Here is a 19,848-nt window from a genome sequence, read left to right as displayed (position 1 = left end):
CACTTAATTACTTGCCTTAATCCGCATAAGATTAGATATTGCAGATCTACCGCTAGTATTTTCTTGCGCATATCTGGATAAATGGAATAGAAACATGCGGTTCGAGCTCCAAAAATAAGATTTGGCAGAAAAATATAAAAGTAAACAGGTTTGGTTGTTTTTGAAACAGGATAATGGAATTAGAAGGGAAACAATGATACAATTTTAAAAGACCAAGGATTTTTTAAGGGGTGCACACTGTGAGATTTTAATCTCTGCCTCCCACACAAGCACATCTACTTTCTAGCTTCTGTCAACACAAAATGTTGGCCCCTGCAAAGCCAAAGAGGCATGAGGAGGTTTTCATTTGCAACTTGGTGGCTGTTTAGGCCGGAGAAGTAAACTACTTCTGACAGACTAAACAGAAGTGGAAGCACTGGGTGGCCCGCTCAATTAACAACCCCAAAACGTCTGGGTGCAACTGTTTTTTGAGCTAACACAACATTTTTTGTGGCATTTCACAAGCTGCAATAAACAACAAATGTTGAAAAACCAGCGAGAGAGTGAAATTACACAATTTCCCCTCTCTACCCGGCAACACTAAAGATACCATCTGGTCATCTTGTGTGAGGGAAGCAGCCTCCTATCATTGAGGTGTGTGTGTGTGTAATGAACATTGTGACACCTCCACTTCCTAGACAGTGGGATGAAGTCTGGTATCACTTCCTGTAAATCTGGACAGTGTGCTTTGAAGTTCGACATGATGTAATATTGCTGGAGAAAAATGTTTTCATTTCTAACTGCACTGAAAACTAATGCGAGTACAAAAAAAAAAAAACGGTTGCAATTGCAATTTCCCATAAATGATTCAGTTATATAAATAAAGAGAACGGAGGACACCCCTTTTAAGTTTGCCTTTGTAAAACGCATCATTTCCATCCCTCCTGTCTAAACAGATGGACAACTCTGTCTATAAGCTGCGAGCTCATATGGGCGGACTGTCCCTCGAGCTTCCAGCCAGACCAGAGGTAAATAATACCCTCTGTGCGATGCTATTCAAATGAGAACTGGGGCGTGGGTATTCGTCGGCGGTTCCATCCAGAGGCAAAGACTTGGGCAACGGAGAGCTTAAATTTGTGAATTGTGCAATGGGTCCAGATTGTAAACATGTTTGTTCTGCAATTGGGCCAACACAACTGAATGAGAAAGGAAGGCAATTAATGGAACTTCAGTGGAGGCTGGACGCTTGAGCACACTGGGAAAGACGGGGCTGTGCTCAGCTAATTGCCCTGCTTTGTCCATTTTAAAATAAAGTGTAGGGTTGAAGGTCAAATCCTATTCAAACGCAAACAAGAGGCATTTATGTTAGACAGCCTGAGAGGAGGGAGACAAACGTCTGCCCTGTGAAGTGTTTAAATACGAATATTTCATTTTGTCATTTACTGTAGCCCCTCGTATTAAATTAAAGAGAGTGGACCATTATTTTCAATAGGATTGGATAAATACCCTTGAACAAATGATCACAGAGAGCACTGAAAAACATGCTGAATGAGTTCTGTCAACTATCAACAGTGACATTTGCAGTAAGAAGAGCCTAAAAATGCAGTTGCAAATTAAATTCTAACAATGATCATTCAATTATAATCATAACAATAATGAAGAAGGGCATACTGTAATATAAGTCACATCACTTGTTTTCCCAACTGATGCAAAGATTATGCACACAGTTATTACTCTCAGATGAGACTCTCTGATATAAACAGAGTGTAATAAGTGTTGCATTATTGTCTGTCACAATTTTAACCAGTCAATATTCTAAATAAACAGCAAAGTCAATAAGCAGTTTTTTTTGGTTCTTTAAATATATCATGTGGTAAATACGGAAATGCATTAAATTATTACATTTTAAATCTGACATTTAATAAGGTGTGATTAACACCTTATTAAATATGTCAGATTTAAATGTAATAATTTTTCTATCATATCTTTATTTCAGTACTTACTCATTATGCTTATGACAAAAGAAATGTAGAACTGTACATCATTTAGTCATTTGTGCTACAATGGTTTTATTTAGTTACTTCACTCTTTGTTTATTCTGAATGTGACGCTGTCAATTAGAGTAGAATAAAGAAAACATTTTTGATGAGCATTTCTTTATTGTACTTTGTTCTAACCCTCAATGCCTGTTGGCAGCTTGCTACATATTACTGCGCTGGAAGCAAGAAGAGAAGAAATGTATCATATTTTAAGTCCATTTAATAACAAGTTGTGACATTTCAGGCTTAGCATCAGTCATGCATTTTATAAAATTATTTATTTAATGAGACAGATGTGAGAGAAATATTAACCACGGCATTAAAAACAATATACTTTGGCCAGTGTGCCATACACAGACATTGTTTTAGCTCTTCACTGAATACTGTTTTCATAATAGTTACAAGAAAAAAATAGTACCGACATTCAAATAAATTAACAGAAATTTACATGATAGATATTTACGATGATTAGATTAGGATTTCATTTATTTATTTATTTTTATTTCACTTTCATTTTCTATTTTAACACTTTTTAGGGATGGAGGCATTTAATTTGCCTTTCTTGGTTTATGGCACACTCTTGTTAAATTTGGGAATCATAAACTAAACTAAACTAAAAATAAAATAAAATAAAATAAAATAAAATAAAATAAAATAAAATAAAATAAAATAAAATAAAATAAAATAAAATAAAATAAAATAAAATAAAATAAAATAAAATAAAATAAAATAAAATAAAATAAAATAAAATAAAAAAACAAAACAAAATAAAATCATTATTTTATAAAGAGTTTGGAAGTTGTGACAAACACACCTACACGGTCTCATTCCATTTCCTCTGAACCATCATTAAGTAGAGGGGGTCAATTTGGCCTATATTCTGTAATCGCATTTGCTCATCAGACCCTATACAGAGAGAGACAGTTACCCAACCACAGAATGCCTGCCCCACCAGCATGACCCAGACCCTGCAGTCCCTGTGGTGGAAAGTCATCAGAGGGTTGGAGATGCTGGGCTGCTTGCTGCAGCGCTGCTTCTCTGCGGGGTTGTAGGGCTCATTAGTCATGCGGTGGTCGCTTCTCACCAAACACAATTAAGACTATTTGCCCTCCTGCAGCAGATGCTGATGAGACAGGCGGAGAGAGGAGGATTGGTTGAACAGCCCGCACTGCTACGAGAGGACCGCAGCGATGGAGGCAAAAATTTAATTTTGATAATGGAGTACATCCATTTGAGAGGCTTGGCAGGGATGGCGAACGAGCAGGAAGTGAAAGAAAGAAAGAGGGGTGAGGGGAGTGGGGAGGGGGGGCAATAATGACCTTACCGGAGTGAAAATCTAACGGTTCCATTGCATCCGATCTGTTATGCACATTTCACAAAACCAGAATCATTCACAGTTGTTACCTGTCACTCACCTCTAGAAAGGTCAAAGAGATTAGAAAACACAACTATAGCCCTGGGCGCTGTTATCAGAGCTCTCTATTCAACAGGTGAGCTCTAGATGCTGATGCTTAGATATTCTAAGATACTAAGCGTTTTATACAAATAACAATGTTTCGGCAGTATATGACATAATTTGGGCTTTTCAAAAACCTAGTGAGTAGCCTATAAAGGCAGCATTTTAAGGTATTGTAAGCCTGCTCTGAACTGTTTTAAAAGGTCAGAAAATTATGCTGCCAGTTAAAAAAAAATAGTTTAGTCATACTGAAAGAAAATTGTTTAGTGTTAGTTAAAAATGTACATATACCAATGCCTTAATGTTTTTAATGTCTCTTATGCAGTAAAAACCGTAAAACTGTAAAATAAAAAATAAAAAAATGATTATGATATAAAATTTAATAAAAAAATACACTATTTTAATATGTAATTTAATCACATGATGGCAGAGTTTAATGTTCAGCAGTGATTACCTCACATGATCCTCCAGAAATCATTCTAATATGATGATTTGTTGCTCAAGAAACATTTCTTATTATAATCATTGTTGAAAACGGTTTTACTGCTTAACATTTTTTTTGTGAAAACCGTGATTCATAATTAACTTGATGAAATGAAAATATTTATATGCAGTGTTGGGGGTAACGCTTTACAAGTAACGCGGGTTACATAATCAGATTACTTTTTTCAAGTAACTAGTGAAGTAATGCATTACTTTTAAATTTACAACAAAATATTTGAGTTACTTTTTCAAATAAGAAAAGCAAGTTACTTTGTTTGTGTACTTTGTTAGGCTTATTAATTTCACTTTTGGTGTGAAAGGGACTTTACAGTTGCAAAATATTTCATTTTTGAGTTTTTTTTTAATTATTAAAAAACAAATAAGCAAGTCTAGCCCAGGTGAGTAACATAATGCATTACTTTCCATAAAAAGTAATAAGTAACACAATTAGTTACTTTTATAGAGTAACACAATATTGCAATAACAAGCAACTTTCCCCAACACTGTTTATATGAAATATATTTATTTTTAACAATGTAAAAATATTTACTGTCACTTCAATGCACCCTCACTGAATACAATTATGTATTTAAAAAAACAAAAAAAAACAGAACTTTTTATGTATATATTTTTATGTTGTTTTTCTCAGTAGATTATACATATTAAAGTATAATGCTGCTAGCCTAGAAAAATGCGACCATCAATCTCATGAAATCAATTGCGAGTCCACTGTATCTGGTGCTGCCTATGTTGAGTGTTCCAAATCTGTCACTTACAAGGTCCCAAGAGCGTCAGGATGTTGCCTAGGCAGAGGGCAGCAAGGCAGCTCACTAGGTTTTGGAACAGAGCATCTGTTTTTAAATTTGCAGGGAATGTTTGCTTAACGAGGAATGAACATAAGAATGAACCTAAACTCAATGGCTGCAGATAACACTTAAATAAAAAACAATGAAGTCAACTACTTTTGTGTACTTTGCAAAACTTGCCTCCACAGATTAGGATAAGTGGTGACTCTTTTAGGACTGAATCAGAACGCTGATATGACAGACCCTCCTCTTAATTACTACTGTAAGAGCACCAGTGGTAGGCCTGATTTTGTTCAAAATGTCAATGTGCCCACTTGGGAGAACGAAAGGGAGGGGGGGGGACAACTAAATTGAGAACAAATGCAGAAATGTTGATGTCAACAATATTTAGAGCGCCGTGGGACTCTTCCACTCCACGACAGACAACAACATATATCATATCATGCTGCTTGTGGTTTTGAACCAAAGGAGCTTCTCGATTTATTGTGAAGAGAGACAGAGAAACACCACAAAAGAAAGAGGAGGGTTGTTTGTGTTTCAAATTAAGCAATAAGATGTATGCTAATAGTTCTAAGATTTAACTGTGCTATGGGGCAGCGGTTTCTGAGTACGATAGGGTTGTGACGGTGAGGAAATTTTCCCACCAGTTAATCAACGTGTGACAGTTTTCAAAAATCCAAAATATTGCCAAACAGGCGCTTTTGCATCTCTTTTCTAAACTAAATCATCTGTGATCGTCTTGTCTGTCTCACCTCACTCTTCTTGTCAGTCAGCTCGACTCGCTCTCCTCACTGGAGAAATGAAATCTGATCTGTGATGCGACTGTCGTTCGGCACGCTGCATTGAGCAGCCGCGTTCAGTTTTTAATTGTAGTGTCTGTTCTTTTACTGAACTAAATGATTTTTATTTCGATAAAAAATCAAAACGACGGTGGGGGTCGGTGACGCGGTGGGCAAGTGACGTAACCGGTGTTGCGGCTTAACACCGGTATCACCATCAACACCGTCTATCGCGGCAAGCCTAGAGTACGACACTCTATCAATCTTTTACTCTTTTTGACACGAATACAGCCACTGCACATAAAGTAAAAGATGCAAACCTTCAAATGCCAAGCATGGGTTTATAAGGAGGATTTTAGTTTTTTTAAACCAGTCCTGTTTGGTGAAGTGGTTATTTTCTCTCGTTGAGCACAAGAGTCTATTTCCACCATTACTCTGGCAAGCACGGACACCTGTAGCTTACAAGCTGTCGCCATGTCAACGGTGAGAAAGAAAGGAAAAAGATGCAGGAAAGAAGTGTGGGGAACAGAAGACTCCATTTGAGGGAACGGGAGTGCGGGAGAAGCCCAGTCGAGCTCATGGGAGGGGCGAGAATGATGAAAGGCTGTTGAAAGCTCTTCACTTACAGGCTCCGTGAAGAGATGTACATCTCACAACATACAACACAGTCACCTAAACCACTCCTCTGAGATGATGGGTGTTGAAAAAAAAGCTCCAATAATGCATGTTAAGGGTAAAATATAAAGTGAGTGTTTCGACAACACCCTCGTCCAGGTGTTAGAAGCATCATCTGGTTAACAATGTAACCTGGCAACCACTGAAAACACAACAATGGATAAAAATAATCCATTATTGCATTAGATTGTGCCAAACCAGAGAATGAAAACGGACACGCTCTATGCAACAGTTTTTTCACACTTAGGCTGCTTTAAAATAACCAACTCAGAGCCTATTTAAATGGATCAACTCCTCCACTCAATTGAACATTACGGTAACATAAAAGTGATGATTATGATATGAAGATATTTATTTAGAAGTCAATTTCAGCAAATTTAGTTGTCTTAGATTAATCATGTTAACTACAAAAAAAATCACAAGTTTAATTGTAATTAATCTTTAATCAACTGACAGTCTAGGGCTTAAAAAGACCTGTACAGAGAAAACAAAAGTGTTAAATTTTTGTTAAATTTCTTTTATATTTTACATTTTGAATTGCAAATTAGTCAGGTTACTCTTGAGCCTGAAGCAGAGCACTGAAGGGAAAGCTTTGAATTTCTGTTTGTAGTTATTCTTTTTTTTCCTTTATTAAAATAAAATAGGCAGTTCATCTCTTCTGCGTGTCATCATTGTACGGCACTCAAAGGCCAAAATTATTTGTCATCATGGTTATTATAGTTAACTGAAACAAAAACTAATACCATGAAATATACTAAATAATAATAATAATTAAAAAAAAATGTATATATATATATATATATATATATAAACAAATAACAATAAACATCACCAATATCAATATAGTACCAATCATCAATATAGCCATTTTTTATTTCAGCTAGTTGCCAAGGAAGCATTTCTCATTTTAATTTAGTTTAACTTGAATACCTGTAATGTGGTGTTTGGGTTTTGTTTCATGTTCTTGTTTCCATGTCTTTTATTTTGTATTGTTTCACCCTGTTAGTGTCATGCTTCCCTTGCCCTCATGTATCTCTGCCTTGTGTATGTGTCATATTCTGATTGGTTGTCCTAGTCATGGCCGCCACGCCTGAGTCCCCGGCCAAGATGGCCGCCACGCCTGAGTCCCCGGCCAAGATGGCCGCCACGCCTGAATGCCCGGCCAAGATGGCCGCCACGCCTGAATGCCTGGCCAAGATGGCCGCCACGCCTCAGTTGGATGCGGAGCTTGGGCTTGGACTGAAAGGTCTGATTGCTAGTGTGATGGACCCACCTCTGATGTCGGTGCGAGCTGCAGGCATCCCGGTGACGTCAGCACTCTCAAGCCCTGCCATCTTAGAGATCATGCCACACTCTGCTGCCCTTCCTATAATGGCGGTCGCCATTTTGAGCGTTTGGGCTGCACACTGCGCTCCAGAGTCCTTTCCTGTCCATGAATCTGCCCCAGTGGCCGCTCCTCGGAAATGCCCGCCCTCCCACCCGCTCCAGCCTCCTCCACCGCTGTCGTCTGGCAGCCCCCCCTGCTCACCCTCAGCCCACCATCATTGCGGTGCGAGCCCCGCGGGACTGCCATCCTCCAGCGTCACCGAGGTTGGAGTTTCCCTCACCTAGTCTTCGTCGTGTACTGAAGTTGTAACCCGCTGTCGGTGAGTCTAGTCTGTTTGTGCCTCGTCAGATCTGTTCATGCCTAGTCAAATCTGTTCATGCCTCGTCAAGTCTGTGTATATTGTTTGGATTATGTTTGGATCACTGTAACTAAAACTGCACTTGGGTTCTCACTACGCTCGCCTTCAGTGGACTGATTCGTTACAATACCACTAAAACTGATATAAAAATAACAAAAAGCTATATAGACATACAAACAAACTATGCAACAAAATTACTCCAATTTGAACATAAAATGAAGATAAAACCTTAAAATATAACTGATTCAAAACATTAATAAAACTAGTAACTTGATATTAAAACAGCACTTTTCAGCATTATATGAATGAAAAACAAAACAAGTAATGTTGTCAAGACCTTTACAACTAAAACAAGTGTGAAAACACCCTAATTTGTAACACCTACAGTAACTGATGTCCAAGAAGAAAGTTTAGACTGGCATGTCAAAAGAACTTGTCAAACCACACGTGAGCCACACATAGTAATTTTATGAGCGGCTGTATTACTATGTGGCTTCAATCAGTGTCTTCGGCTCATAAAGTGTATCTGACTGCAGTCTAATGTACATTCTACTGCCGTCCATCTTAATTACATTGAGATGCACTTAGTGCCATGCAAATGCGTCGCAAGCCAACTGGCTCAATGTAGTACCCATTGTCCTTCACTCTTCACTTGCCTGGGACTCCGTCATTAATGACAGAGGAGTGTGCTGAGCAGTCACTGAACCCTGCAGATGAAATTATCTCTCCGTTACTGGCGGGTTACGGCTGGATGGTGCTGAAGGCACCAGCGAGCGGTCCAGCACCTCCTCTGATTATTTAAGGAATGTGGGTTGAACAACATAAAGGACAGTAAGTACGTTTACATGTGGAGAGGATTTGAATTTACCTCTTTAGTCTCTTACACCTTAGTTTTGACTTTCAAAACCTCAATAAATTTTCCAGATATTATGAAATCTGGGCCTAAATTAAAGTAGCATCTGATGGATTGCAGTTGCCCTTTTTTTCAATTTTGCTCTGTGCTTGTACTCTAAAATCTCATTGGATGAGCAACGATGAAGCCACACAGACCGCACATCATCTGAATTCAATAATAGCATACTCTGCTTCCGTCATGCCTAAAACCCTTTTACCTGTGGTCAAATATTTGCAAAATACAGTCTCTACTGGCTTATCGCGTTAAGATACATCGTAAAATCCTGCTTTTGCTAAAAATCAAATCAGAATCACCCAGTTCAGCATAATGTGGAAAGATAAATTTTGAATTTTGCAAACTAACATATTCTATTAATTCTAAGGTTTGCATTCAGTTTCCTTGGTGAAAGCAACTTAACTTGTATAGGAAACATTCTCTCTCCTTCCCAAAGGAAATTGATTTCTCCCCTTTCAGCAGACCATTCAGTCCAGGCCATTGTACAATGACCAGGAAATCAATGTTTTTTTTTCACACTCTAATTTTTTTTCTTTTTCTTTCCCTTCTTCACACACACAAACACACACACACAAGCAGGGCTCACACCCACACACACCTGATGTAATCTGGCAGACAGTGCCAGCAGAATGAGCCATCAGAGGGAGTGCACGCCCGGTCTAAAGCATCTCCCAGCTGGCTGCGTGAGCTGTGCCCGTCTGGCTGGAAGCTACAGATTAATTAACAGTGTGCCATGAGAGCACCGCACAAGTGTGTGTGTGGAGGGGGCGAGGTGTGTGACATTCAGCCCGGCCTGCTCACGCACCCAGTGAGCTCTGGATCTCACGTCTCTCCGCCCTCGCCATCATCATCATGGCCTCACGCTCTCACCCCGTCTGCTCGGTGACCGCAGCCAATCGCCTACCAATCGGGACAGATAAAGATACAGCGCTTTGAGACTTTACAGAAGCAATACAAGCTGTGACTGCTGCAATAAACAGCCATTGTGACTAACAAAATTTTGATTTCTTTTCTTTTTTATCTTTATAGTAACACAGAACAACTATCAGAAGAGCAATACAATCTTCCTTACTCTGTTGTTAATTGATTCGTCTCAAAATAAATGTTCCTTCCATTAAAAAAGAAAGAAAAATATATACATAAAGTATACATATGTTCATACACATATGTTGTTTTTTGTAGTTTTTGCTTTAAGAGCAATATTTTACATTTTTGCAATTAGTAAAATTATTTTTTCATGCAGAAAAAAAATTAATGATACATTTAAAAAAAATGAAATTTAATTACACATTACTAACACCTGACGAGAAGTGTCTAGAAACTCATGAGCCACACATAGTCGATAAAATTTAAAATTTTATAAAATAGGTTATTTATTATACAGACAAAAAACAACAACATTAACACTTATTACTATTACCTGATAAATATTACCATAATATCACAACAGCATAGCCCTTAAAATATGCACAATTATTTGCTGAAAATTTATAAAATTGTAAATTCATACATAATGGCTGAAACATTAGGTCAGTGATAGGTGAATTTGTGCAAAAATAAGAGTTTGACTGGAAGGATGGCCTTGGACAACAACAAAATAAACAATACAAAAAAAGAATAGGAAGAATAAATAAAAAGGAAGTGTTTTCTCCTTAATTTTACAAGTTGATAAGCCTACTCATTTTGCTATATCAAAGTTTGGTACCCTATAGGAAAAGACCCGCCAGACATTTTTGGGTCGAAACCCATTAGTTAAGAACGGCTGATCTAGTGACAACGAAAACACAAATTAAAATTTCCATACAAATTCGAAAGCAACAATAGCACATTGTCAAGTTAGCTAACATGAGTAAACTACTGTGTCCATAGCAACAAGCAGAAAAATATATTTTTGGTTCACTTTGAATGGGGGCTAACGGGGTTCAAAGAAAGCTCCAGCGAAATGACAGAGGAAATATCTAACCCATTCTGCATTTGCACATCAATAGAGAGACAAATCGAGCGTCCTCTCTTCCTCCTATAATATATACAATAGAGAGAGCGGCAGTTCAGCTGTGACTGAAACACGAGATACATGTGCTCCGAATCATCGGGCAAAAGACTGTCCCCGCTACCCTCTCAAAATCTTTCGTAACACCCATTCTCATTAGAGGGATGGAAAAACTTGGGGAACGGATCGATTTTTTCATTTTTCAAGTGCTTGTATCCATTAGACGAGTAAAATTCATCCATCAAGCAAATTCCTTTCTGGTTAGGCCCTGTCGCTTTAACAAGTAGCGAGCTCAATGTGCAAGATGTATTGCTCTCCATTTCACTAACCTTCATTACGTCTTTCATGTGGCTCTCACCCCCTCCTCTCGTATTGAGAGCCAAAGGATCTGATTGGCCGGAGACACTACCTGCCATGTTCTGTAGCATACAAGCGCAGACAGTCAACCTCTCATGTTCTTCGCATTAATTCAAACGCCTTTTTTACAGAAATCATTCAGCATGAATTATATATGATGGCCCCTTTTACCTCCTCACTTAGGGGAAAATATAATTCTATAATTTGGTGGTTTTCATATGGTATTTAAAGCAATATTGAGTGGGCCTTCCTGTAAAGCTGAAACTAATGGGAAAAAGGGGGTTACTGCATTCCAAAAGTAAGTGCTCATAAAGTTATGTTGAAACACACATAAATTACCGTGGCAAAAAATTTCATCACAGCCATTAGAAAGACAAATCCCTTATCCTGGCCTCTCCACCTCCGTGAACTTAATCCAAAGAAAGCTATCAAGAGGACTGTTCCGTTTCAATTTCTGGACCTCGCGCTCCCAAAAAAACGCAAAAGGAGCTAATAAATTATGTGGTAAATTACGGTGCACCAAGCACTTTCAGGCAACATATCGCAATATGAATTTCTACAGCGTCTACAAAAGAAACGGTCCAGCTGAAGGGAGACTGGAGAAAGGAATGATGCAGAGGAAGCAAGCAAGAATTTTGATTTATTTATTTTTTCATTTTTTATACATTTAAAATGGCTATAATTTAGCTCCCATAAATGACAAAGCGGGGGAAAAACGCACTTAAATCGGCACAACCTTTCCACCTGAGCTGCTGTGAGATCAAGTGGGTGCTTATTTGAATAAAAACCCCGCTTGCCAGCAGCCTCTGCTGATGGGGGAGACAAAAGCCTTGCTCTTCTCCTTAATGAACATATCTGCCGTGGAACGCTGCAGCTGGACTTAAAAGGTTACGTGGGGCTGGCCATGCTGGTCACAAAGCTGCGCCTGCAGGAATGCTGAATCCTCTCCAAGAAAGCCGAAAGGAGTTGCGGGGGGGTTTGGATTGGCTGTATCTGTGACAAAAGGGAAGACTGATGGCCTCACCAAAAACCAGAAAGACCTTTGCGCGAACCCCTCTTCCGCCACGGGAGAGCACGGTTCATGTTTACATCCCTCCCTCCAACATCCTCTTACACTTACACACAGCGGCCTCCATTTTATTTACTGCGGCATTCATAAAATATGGATGCCCAACAAGATACTGGCGGACACATGAGAACAAAATGGGAACAATGAAGTATAAAATATCACAGCATCTGGCGCTTGGTGAACTATGACCGCTGACTTGCTCAAATAAGTATTTTCCCTTCAATCATTTATTGCCTGATAAATTATCACTAAAGGCATTGCATTACATCCTCAGCAGTGAAAGCATTTTAAACTGTAAATTTCACATTATTAAATCTTGACAGTCTAAACAGATGACATATTTATTAGTAAAGGCCATACAATCGTGATAAACTGCAAAAATAGAGTACAAAGCGTACCTGGCTCTCAAATCCAATGAATTAGGGTCTTAAGAGGTCATTGAAGAAGTAGACCGCCTGTGATGAGAAGTCCTGCTGCAGCGGAGTGGAGCGTGTGAGAACTTAAAAGGTGAAGCGTCGTAAGGTGGGTGTCGTAAGATATGGACATACAGATGACTGACCTGTCCTACTCTATAAAAGTGTCTGACGCCAGGTATGCCGTCAGCCAATCCAAACTTGGCGCTCCACGAAGGACGCACAGGTACATACAAACGGAGCAGAGGACTAGGACACACATTTAGTCATAGGAGAGGACAAGTGCGTCAGGAATGAATTTCTAACCTTGTGAAAAAGAGAAGAACTATAAAAGAACTACAAAAGACAGACATACACACACACACACACACGCACGCAACTGTTCAAAAGTTTGGGGGCAGTAAGATTTATTTGAAAGAGATTACAGTAATACTTTTATTCAGCAAGGATGCATTCAATTGATCAGTGACAGTAAAAACATTTATAATGTTACAAAAGATTTCTTCCTATTCAACAAAAAATTCTAAAAAAGAAAAAAAAAATCATGTTTTCCACAAACAATATTAAGCAGCATAACTGTTTTTAACATTGACAAAACCAAGAAATTGTATTTGAGCAATTACACTGATTTCTGAAGGATCATGTGACACTGAAGACTGGAATAATGGCAATCACAGTAATAAATTCCATTTTAAAATATATGAATCATGAATTGAAACACATTAATAATATTTCACAATGTTATTATTTTGCATAATGAATAAATTAATACAGCCTTGGTAAACTTAAGAGACTTTTTTCAAAAACATTAAATACTGTTTAATCTTACTGGCCCCAAACTTTTAAACAGTACAATATATATCAATACTGGGCATAATTTTTGAACTAAATCAATATAAGATAATCTAAGAAACAGCTTTAATAATGTCAAGGAATGTAAAGTGGATGAATGAAATGTACTTGTCAAAACAGGCAAGTTATTTAATGTGCAATCCACAGTTAACTAAAAATGCAGGTGTTTCATACAATAGTCATATGTGGTAAAGGCACATTATATGAGTACATAAACTATAAGACAACATGAAGGTTAAGTGTTAAAAAAATGTTAGGCATCTGGATGTGATTCCAGCTTGTCACGTTCTGATCCTTATCTTCCTATCTCAATTATCCTATAAATAATAGCCAAAAGCCTTCAAAAACAGACACAAATACTTCAATGAATCAACTACCATTGACTACTCATTCTTCCTTTACTATCATACATTTATTTGGCACGCATAATTCGACAGTTGGCAGAGGGCACTCGGCAGCAAATCCTATAGCACAGCATACTAAGTAACATAGTAAAACTGTTGTCAAATATAAATCTGATGAAATTTTCACAAGATGGCAAAAAGATAGAAGAAGGGGGGAAAAAACATAACAGATTTAAGGTTGGAGGTGGAGCCTACTTAAAAGCTGCCGGTTATTTCCCTGTTTCACACTCAACAGAATTCACACAATCTTTGTCTTCCGCACTGGTCGCACTGCATATTTCACCAAAAAGACATACGCTTGCATGTAACACACCAGATCGGTCCAACTTTTTTGATGCAACTGGAAAGTTTTATTTATTTATCTGCCAATCCCAAAGTGTTGCCAGCTCGAGCTGGTGGTTTTTGCAGTTTGTTTATCATTGACCATCACAGAGGCGCCAGTGTGAAATAAAGTATTTTTAGATGTTGACATAATGGCTCGAAGAGGGAGGAGACCATGAATTTTTCATAGCGGCTCACAGGGAGAGGTCATTCGCCACTCTTTCTCTATAAAAGCGGGGAGAAAAAATAATTTCTGGAAGGGTGCGAGCGGCTTTCACTCCTCTGAAAAATAAACCGATCAGCAAAGTACAGCGACCTAGAGACACACAAACACGAAACCCTACTGAACGTTGAAAAATGCATTCCCTCATTGTCCAGCTGTTCTGAAACAAACTGAAACCTATTATTTCCTGGTACCCGTGCCGCTCTGCTCAAATTCCCAGCAAACACAAGCAGCCAACCATCTACTGAACACTCTGCTGGCAAGTCAACATTGTCTGTTGGGAGACGACAATGAGAAAAGGTGCCCAGTACAGTAGCGTCACACTCGCCTAACAATGCTTTGGTAGATTCCATGAGAATGGATTTGTTTTGTTTGTCTGTAACGGCATTATTAGACAGTTCGCAATCCGTTTTACCATTTAAAAACTATTTACAGCTTTGGCCGGCTCTATACAGTGGATTCCAACCAGAGTGTTTGTCCGTGTGTGTGCCTGTGTATAATCCTATTTGAAGTATTCTCTGCGTTTTCAATGCATTGAGGAGTTGAGCATAAATCAGAGTGACAGACTTAAAAGAAAAGGCTTTGCATTAAAGAGTCCAGGTCAAGGGGATGGGTCTTAAACACAGACAATTCCTTTCTGCTCTGAAATATTAGCACACTCCGACCGTTACCAGACGAGTGAAAGTGCATCCCTCAAAGTGTCAATTAAGCGGCACAACAGTGGCACATCAATACGTTCGAGCTGCCGCGTGACGTTTTAATTAAGCTTTGCATAGGTCGCGTATAACATTCCATCCGGTCACACAAGTCACAAACATTATATGCTTCCACACCTCTCTTCCTGATACGTTACAATGCACCTATGTAGCAAGTACACAAAAAAAAGAACGTCGTAAGAGGCATGAGGCACGCGGTTCTTCGACTGTCGTTTGGCATGTGCACTCAAGTCAGTGAGCTTTGAGTTGGTGTTGGGTTGCCGGCAAAAACACCAGTGTCTTCGTCTTTCAGCATGACTGGGCAGCAATGAGCCTGCTCCAAATGTTACAAGCTATTCAGGCCTCATTGGTGTGTGTGTGTGTGTGTGTGTGTACATGCAATGCCGACTCCCAATTATTCATGCATTGCATTTAACATGCTGGTGAATCAGCCCTATACCATCAGAAAGTAAGTCACATTCACATGCACAGACACACACCGGTGTCAAAACAACAATGCCTATTTATCTGGTCCCAATCATTGTGCTCCTGACAATTATTAATCATGTTAGAGTCGTATTGCCTTGAAAATGAAATTACATGAAAATAAATGTTTCTGCAATTAGCTGTCATGCCTCCCATTGACAGGGAATGATTAAAATGAAGACACTGACTAATTGGGCTTTGAATAATGAAATGATATGTATGCTGACTTTTAAGCAGGTGTGAAAGCAGAAGCAACAAGGAGATGATAAAACATCTGGCCGCACTGGACAGGTTCTGTCAATCAATCCAGCCTCTGTGAATCCCATTACCATGACAACCCCTAGCCAATAACATCTGTACTGGCCTTTATGAGGGAAAGAGGGCCACTATATGTGACAATATTAGCATCATTACAGTAACAAATGGTGCCTTCATGCTCCTTTATTTGATGTGAGATCAAACATGTGCACACTCTCTCCATCCCACACGCTGCGGCCTTCCATGGGTCTTTAAAAAAAAAAAACTCTTTCTGTCATGATATAAATGACACTTCAGAGTTTGAAAGTGCTCCTATCAATCACTCCAACTTTAATGTGAAATAATAAAATCAGCTTAAGTTTTTCTGTTGTCTGTTTCTTTCCCCCCTCCCTATCTCTCAAGTGAACAAAGGCCAAGTTCAAGGCAACATCAAAAATTGATTTCGGCTACACTTCAGATTAGTCAAAGGTCTCTCTGCATGCACACACACACACACACACACACACACACAAGAAATGCTAAATCTCTCCTCGTTTTATTACGTACATCGTCCATAATGCATTAGTCTCCTTGCAGATGCATTTTCTAATGTTCCTATGATGTTTTTTTTAAGAAAAAAAAGTAAAACATGCATAGGCATGAACATCTATTCATACAAAAATGACACTATTATACAAGTAACATCTAATTTCCACAAAACGCCCATATTTGCATCTCAAACATTTTTAACATATATAAATGATTGAGTCTCTGTCACAGATTACAATATCAAATCGACCTTACTGACCTAAACTAGAGAATACTAATAAACAGAAACAGATACATGCTTAAAAATACCGTCATAAAATAAATCGCTAAAACCCCCAGTAGAAGGCCTAAACCAGTCAAAACAACCAGGAGACTAAAACATTTTTTTGAATATAGATATTTAAAAACTGAATATAACATAAGAGACCAGTCCAGGAGCATGATCCAATGGGAGGCGATGTCTGTTCATGTCCGTGACTTTAGCGGGCAATATACACTAACATTTAAACAAAAGACCATTTAGGATGGGCCAGGAATCTTTCACCAATCACTATCATCAGTATCAGCTTTCAGCGCAATTACAGTACATGGTGATACCTCAGTACCATGCTCCCTTCTACACTGTTTTCAGTCAGTGTGTGTGTGTGTGTGTGTGTGTGTACGTCAGGTTGTTTCTTCTTTATCTGTCGAAACACAACCTCCAGGTATGTGTTCATAAGTAAAATTTAACTGATAACCTTTTTTTCCTTTTTTATCTTATTGCTTTTCGGAATACTGTATAAATGTTTGAGTAGTCTACACGTCCATGATGCGCTTTAGAGGTTTGGCTCAATTATGTACAGATCAGTTTGACATTATAAGTAATTTAGAGACACCCTTACTGCCATTTAAGTCACCAAAGCAATATGTCGCAAAGTCACCAAAGCAAATGTTGTAATTTGTCTGACATCAAATATTTAAATATTATATTTATCTCTAAAACATAAAAGAAAAAAAAGTTGCTCAGAAGACACACTCACATATACACACAGACCAAAAAAAAAAAAACCTACTGCCAGTGAGTGTTTTGTGAAAGTGTACTGTCTAATTTTCTTTACTTGCAAAAAAACTTGGTTATGAGAGAATATTTGTTTATTAGCATCAGCTAAGCATTTACATTTTTAATGCTTATAATCAATCAATGAGCATTCACTCAGAGCTGAGAATAAAACTTAAACAAACATGAGAGAAGAACTGTAGTGAAAGAAAAAATTACTAGGTGAAGGTAAGTTAACGATTACAGATGTTCTGAAAAACAGTTATTTTAAGACATCTTCAGCACAGCCTGGAGGTGAATTAGCTGATGCTGTACACAGCAGTTTCCCTCAGATAAAGCAGGTCTGAATGAAACACTCACAAACAACTTTAACACATGTAATCTGAGCAGAGGGATATTGTAATATTGTTAACGTAGGATACAGTAACAATGTCAATACAACTACTTTCATAACTATATTTGTATTATTTCAATTATTGTAATTGCTTGTAACACAATCTTACACAGTAAGATTAATTAAAAAAAAAAGAGTTAAAATGTGACGTATAAGTTATATAGATGCAGGTATTAGCCTGTCATTCTTATGCTATTTATTTTTTATATCTATTTCATATATAACTTTATTTTTGTTTATTTTACTGATCTGACGTCTTTATCATCTACTTGCAGTACACTGTTAATTTTTAACGTCATTACAGTAAATGCATATAAGCTGTCAGAAGTGTAGAGCTAAGAACTATTATTTATATGAAACCATTTCAAGCTGTTGGGCTGTACAAACACATTTTTTTTCTCACTGAAAAACAACGGAAAAGTCAAGTAGATGAAGTTATTAAAACGACGGTGAAACGCTGTGTGCTCTTATTAATATACAGTGACGCTTACAAGCACCACACGTGAACACATTTACAACCTGTGTGTACCTACTGTCTTTACTATGATTTACTTCAACATGCGCTTGGCTAAGCTATACATTCTGAAAGTAATGCATTTTATAGACGAACTTGTTTTCTCTGTATGTTAATCTTCATTAGTAATGTGATGGTTTTTTTTTTATCTGACAATAAAAAAATAATTAAAGCAAGCTTTTTTAAAAAAGAAAATTAAAATTGCCCTGCCTTGCCCTGTTTTATTTTCTATTTAAAAAAAGGTAACGAATGTGTTAGTAAGCATTCGCACATGCTGAGGCCATCGGTGTTCTTACCTGCTATTGATGTGTTTCAGCATCCCATTGACAAAACTTCACTAAACGACGGTCAACTTCGGGGAAAGACAAAACAGAGAGATGTTTCTTGCAAAACAAGTCCTCCTCACTCGCTTCAAACAGCAACTCCCGTCCAAACGATAGTCCGGGGAGCGCGAGAGTCACTCAGATGTTGTCAGATAGATGTTTCTCTCTCCTCTCTGAAAGCAAGAGCAAACGGAAGAGATTGGTCGGGGGTGATCGATGTGTCCAGCGCTCATGTGCGTAAATGCCGAATATCAGCCGCCACCGTCCGGAAACACCGAGATACGGAGTTACACGAGCTGCCGCTGTTTCCTCACAGAGATAAAACAAAGCCGGGAATGCGCGCGAGCATGTCTACCTGAAAGCGCTGCGAGAGTACAGATAATTCGCGCAAGAGTGTGTTTCCTCAGCTCTGGATCTGGCTCGGCGCTACTGGTCCCCCCGCTGCGTCCAATCAGTGCGCTATGTGTCTGTATCCAGCACCGGATCAGTGATAAATGAAGAGTCATCCATGACTAACGCCGAACCCTGACGAATGACTTTCACAAGCTCGTCGTCATCATCGTACTCTGGCTGATAGCGACTGTAAGCAGCTCATGGGTTTGGCTCTGTTCATTCTCATCGAGGAGCAGCACAGCGCTTGCAAGTGTTATTTTGCATGCTCAAAGTTATTACTTCCCCTGACCCAAAACAACACAAAACATGTCCTGTATAATAAAACATAAAAATAACTAACTGTTAGATTTAATTTTTCTTTCTTTTAAATGTATGGTAAAATCAAAATGGCAGCTGCCAGAACTTTACTGTATTTTTTTTTTTTATATATATATAAATAAATAAATAATGTTGTAGCAAAATTGTTGTGGCAAATGGCGTTAAAAGATTTATCGGGTGGTATTTTGGTGACATGCTACATGACAATGCTTTTATGTCATTAAATTATATGTCATTAAAAACAATGTTAATATACTGACATATTTGAGTTACACATATCTGAATCTGTTTGTAAAATGATTATTCAAAAATTAAGCGTTAACTAAAGGATACTTTACCTAACTAATACTTAAAAAAATATATTGGCCTATATATATATAATATTTTCTCTGTAAATAAGGCAATTCACATTTTTTACCTCTGAAAAATATTATTTTCTTTTCAGTATTTCAGAGTAAAAAT

The 19,848-nt window shown here is 38.1% G+C and overlaps 1 protein-coding gene across 1 annotated transcript in view; it reads right to left on the bottom strand.

Moving 5' to 3' along the window:
• LOC107748832 (teneurin-3-like) overlaps positions 1 to 19,279 on the bottom strand; it is a 308,518-nt gene extending 289,239 nt beyond the window's left edge. Inside the window, exon 1 of the mRNA XM_016563808.1 lies at positions 18,649 to 19,279. The gene's annotated coding sequence lies outside the window, so the exon portion shown is untranslated. The remainder of the gene's footprint in view (positions 1 to 18,648) is intronic.
• Positions 19,280 to 19,848: the final 569 nt, after the last annotated feature.

This window comes from Sinocyclocheilus rhinocerous, unplaced genomic scaffold (genome assembly GCF_001515625.1).
Source record: "Sinocyclocheilus rhinocerous isolate Xijiao unplaced genomic scaffold, SAMN03320098_v1.1 scaffold590, whole genome shotgun sequence".
Lineage (NCBI taxonomy): Eukaryota > Metazoa > Chordata > Actinopteri > Cypriniformes > Cyprinidae > Sinocyclocheilus > Sinocyclocheilus rhinocerous.
Note: the sequence above shows the minus strand (reverse complement) of the source record. Positions and strands in the feature narration are given on the sequence as shown.